This window comes from Pteropus medius, unplaced genomic scaffold, assembly GCF_902729225.1.
Source record: "Pteropus medius unplaced genomic scaffold, Ma_sr-lr_union100, whole genome shotgun sequence".
NCBI lineage: Eukaryota > Metazoa > Chordata > Mammalia > Chiroptera > Pteropodidae > Pteropus > Pteropus medius.
In genome coordinates, this window is record NW_024350319.1 from 21,111,987 (window position 1) to 21,116,494 (window position 4,508).

A 4,508-nucleotide genomic window follows, 5' to 3' on the forward strand; every position below is an offset into this window, starting at 1 on the left:
GAGATCATGTTGAACCAAGTGTTCTTTCCTCCAGTCTAGTGAGGAGACAGTCGATAACAAAACAAACAAAATTCATAAACAGGAAAACTCTAAGATAGCGGGGAGCATTACTCAAAGGAATTAGAATAGGAGGATTCGATAGAGAGTAACTGGGTGACTGCTTTATATCAGGCTGTCAGGAAAGCATTCTATTAGGAAGCAAATGACAAAGTCTTCCTGGAAGGGGAAAACAATCTAGATCCAAGGCTCTAGAATGAACTTGAATGAACTTGATATTCTCTCCCTTCTTTCCTCTATTCTACTACATTATACCATAAACTCTAAATAGTTAAGAACTGAATGATTCCTTCTTATGAAGAGAAAGTGATTTCTTCAGCAAAACTGTCACCTCCTTCAGTTTTGTTAAACTTTCTAAAGAGTAAATCAGAATTTTTCAGGAATTTTCTACAATCTCTACTTTAATGAAAGTAACCACTATATCCAGTTGTTTAAATAGAAACCTGGGGTTCATCCAAGACTCTGGTATTTGATTAAGATTTTTGTTTGGTAAGCTGGCTATTTTTCATAGTTTTCTAGTTGAAAAAGATAATTAAATGTGATCACATTATCTGACATAGCCTAAATAATTTCTTCTTTTCTTTCAATCTTAAACTTAGACATCCCTACATGTAGAGAGTGTGTACAAGCATACCTCATTTTGTTGTGCTTCACTTTATTATGCTTCACAAGTATTGCATGTTTTTACAGATTGAAGACTCTCAACTAGCAAAAAGATTACAACTCACTTTATTGTGATACTCACTTTATTGTGGTGGTCTAGTACCAAACTCGCAATATCTTGAGGTATGCCTGTATTAGTTAGGGAAAATGAGGCTAAATTATAACAAACAAATTCTACACCACAGTCCTGTGATTCTCCTTCAAGTGATGACTCGGGGATCCACAGTTTTTTCATCTTATATTGCTGCCATCTGGATTCGCTGTGGAAGAGAAAGTGAGAAGCTGGACAATTGCACAAGGAATTTTATGGTCAAAGCTGAGAATAACATACATCATTTGTACCCTATCATATTAGGTAGAATCCAGTCATATGACCCTTATCTAATAAGTGGTGTCTGGGAAATGTAGTTTCCCAATATGCTTGGGAAATTTGTAAATAACATGAGATTTGGTGAATTCTGGGTTAGGTTTCCTCTTTGGATGTAACACAAAGTATGATTTGCAGTAAGCACTGAATAAATGTTTTTGGTTGGATGGAAGGAAGGATGAATAGATTGTAACCTAAGCTCTTATAGCTAGTAAAAGGGTGCATTAGGATAAATACGTGTTTAATTAATTAACAAATTAATAGGAAATTCCATATTAATTCTCAGGATGCCCAAGAATTATAGGAAGAAAGCAAAACCACACTGTTCAAAAATAGACTAGATTGGGGATCCCTAGGGAATTCTTTTTATTACTTTATATTATTTTAACATACAACCTTACCAGATAAAGTCACTCCACTCTCCTTCCCTTTGCATCACTCTGGCAATCACTCAGTAGTTGTTTCAAAGATTGGGAAATTATTCTGAAGGCAGCATGGCCTTTCGATGGCATTGACTTTGGCTCCCCTCACCATCTTTCTCAGTGTTGCCATAAGACCATTTTTAAGGCCCTGAAGTTGGCTGCCCTTGAAATGAAATGGGAAAACCTGAGTTTGTGGGCCAGTTTGGTCCCCAGCCCAGCTTTCCAGCCAAAGAGAGTGAACAATCCTGCATTTGTGGCACCCTGAGCTTGCAGTAACCTTCCGGGCCAGAATGCCAGAGGGAGCACACATTCACTGAAATGACAGTAGAGGAAGAACCAACCCATTGCCCAAGGACAGATGAATAGACCCCTCTTTTCGCCTGGACAGCCTCAGCAGGGCCCCATGTAGGGCTTAACTCTTCCCTATCTGGAGCTCTGTACATAGAGTCTCCATCGATTCTATTTCTTAGCTGAAAAACAATCAGTCTGGAAATAGATAATTAGTCTTCAGTGCTAACTACAGTTAGTTACCTGTTTAGGTGATTATTTGATAAATGTAATTCTCCACCTCTATACCATAGGGCAAATATAACGTCTGCTGTATCATTTTATCCTCTAGTACCTAGCACAGAGCATAGCAAAGAGCAGAAATATTTATTAAACGTAGAGTCACTATGAGCAAACCTTATCTCAAAGCTTAGGCTTTCATTTTGCTTTGTTTTGGCACCATCTTTCCTAAGTGATCATTTTCTCTCCTCATTATAAACACAAAATATATATCAAGTGGCTTCTGCTATTTATTTTCGATTCAGTGGACCTCAGAACCATCAAGATGGAAGCTTGGGGTCAGCCCCTTCATTAGCTTTCAATTTGGGCCTGGTGGTGAAAATTCAGTTTTTGAGTTGTTCACATATACACATATCTTAGATGTAATAACCAGTAGGATTGCTCCACAAACCTAGTGAACAAATATTGTCATATTTAGTTATTCCACACAAAATTTCCATGGTTTAAGAGAATGTGAGATAGGCAGAAAGTCCAGTATCTCTGTCTTGGGGCTGTCACCCTCCCCATGATGTGTCCAAAATCTCAAATGCTTACATAATGCAAAAAGAGGGGTCAGACCTATTTCCATACCCCAGTGTGAGAAGCTTTGCTGCTCACTGCCAGATGGCTGTGGAAGAGGCCCCACACGAGCCTTCAGATGATATTGGTTCAGGGCTATGCACAGGTTGCTGAAGGTCTGTGTGAGGGAAAATGACCCTCGATCTTGTGTTCGGCTCGGCCTAGAATGTCCTTTGCTTAGGTTCCCAGAATTGCAACTCTTAGTGCTAACTTTCAGTCCCTTATGTGACCTTTCCCCAAAGACCCGGTCACCCAGAGGGTCGCATCAGATTTTAACAGGCTGTCTAGCCGTACAGACCCCAATTTCTGTATATTTCCCATCCCCAGGGACCATACCACTGTAGGTCTGGCAGCTTTTCCTTTTCAACCCTTGAAACACAAAAGATCCTCATTATTTCTCATTTCCAGCAAACAGGTCTAGACATCACTTCTTAACATTGGTTACCCTGTTGCTCTCTAAGGGGCCCTATTGCCCTCAGGAGGAGGGAACTACTGCAGTGCCTCGGGACTTTTCACCCTCCCAGACTTTCTGATCCCTTTCCTGGTAGAAAAGAGAAGCAGTAGGAGGAGATGGAAAGGAGAGGAATGAGAACACTATCATTTATTTAGAAGCTAAATATCAGCAGATCATTCCGCTACATAGCTCTTCACACATCAACTGCATAGGCAAATTCCCTGCTTTTCTTGAGCAGAAAGCAGACTTCCTTCTCTAAATTGTACACACTCCAAAATTTGGGATACAAATTTACAGTCAGGAGGAAAACTCAAGAGACTGTTCTGTTGAGCTGTCTGGCTTCAAAATGCTGAATATTTGCTGGACATAAAGTCATTGAAATTTTTATGCAAAATAATATTTCAGGTGATGGATGAGGCAAGTACCTGGGGTGGAATAACAGTATTCTTGGTGGGGGTGGGGAGGATTCAATTTTTTCATCTTAGAATAAGAGTCAGTTTTATTTTTGAGGAACAAAAACAGTGGCAGCAAGACAACTCCTCCATAGACACCATGGCATGTACCAACTCTTGGTTTATCTCGGGGCTTTTTCAAGGCCTGTGGCGTGTCCTCCAGACCCTGTTGCATCTTAAAGATACCACTTACCACCTAATCATTACTACCAGTATCTGGCTGCAGTAGGGGAGGCACAAGTACTCATTCAGAGGCATGATTCAAAGCACTGTGACCATCAGTAGTCAGTTTAAAAGGAAAACAGTCGATGTGGAGGTGGGAGAAGTTGTCACAAGGTATTAATCACGGGACAAAACTTTAAGGCCAATAAAAATATCCAAAAACTTCCTACCCTTATGAGGCTGCTGTGAGAAGCAAATGAGTCAAGTGAAGAAAGAAATCAAGCGTAGAAGTCTTCAGATGTCACAGAAATGGTCCCCGCATTGTGCTTCTAACCCTAAGACATCAGAGCATGAGGCCCCTGGAAAGGAGAGTGACTGAGTTTCATGAGGTAAGAGCCTGTGAATAAAACCAACCTTCATTTCCTCCTGGAATGTGCCTCGTTGCTGAGTCATGCTGGCGAGTTATGTTTTTTTCTTTTTTCTTGCATGGTTTGCTTCTTTAACAATCATTTCAGAAGTTAAACAGCAACTACTACCTGTTTCCTCTTTTAATCCTGCAGTTGAACAGACAGACAAAAAGCAGAAGCCACCAGCCTCCCTGAGGATTTGCAAAGGGGAATTTGATGTGAGGGAGCTGTCACCATTCTTTGGTTGGTTAAATGTTATCTGATTCAATTCCATTCCAAAGCAGGAACCGAACATCTGGTGTGTGCAGACACTTACTAGGCACTGCTGGGGTGGACAGACAAGTAGGATGCTGCCAGCACCCAGGTGGGGTGCATCATGAAGCAAGAGCCACATATACA

The 4,508-nt window shown here is 40.7% G+C and overlaps 1 long non-coding RNA gene across 1 annotated transcript; it reads right to left on the reverse strand.

Annotated features, from left to right (window-relative positions):
* Window positions 1–770: 770 nt before the first annotated feature.
* On the reverse strand, window positions 771–4,097 carry LOC120583328 (uncharacterized). The gene is made up of 3 exons (XR_005647771.1): window positions 3,933–4,097; window positions 1,489–1,672; window positions 771–980 (listed from the first exon to the last, which is right to left on the reverse strand). It is a non-coding gene; the product is annotated as an uncharacterized LOC120583328 (long non-coding RNA).
* Window positions 4,098–4,508: the final 411 nt, after the last annotated feature.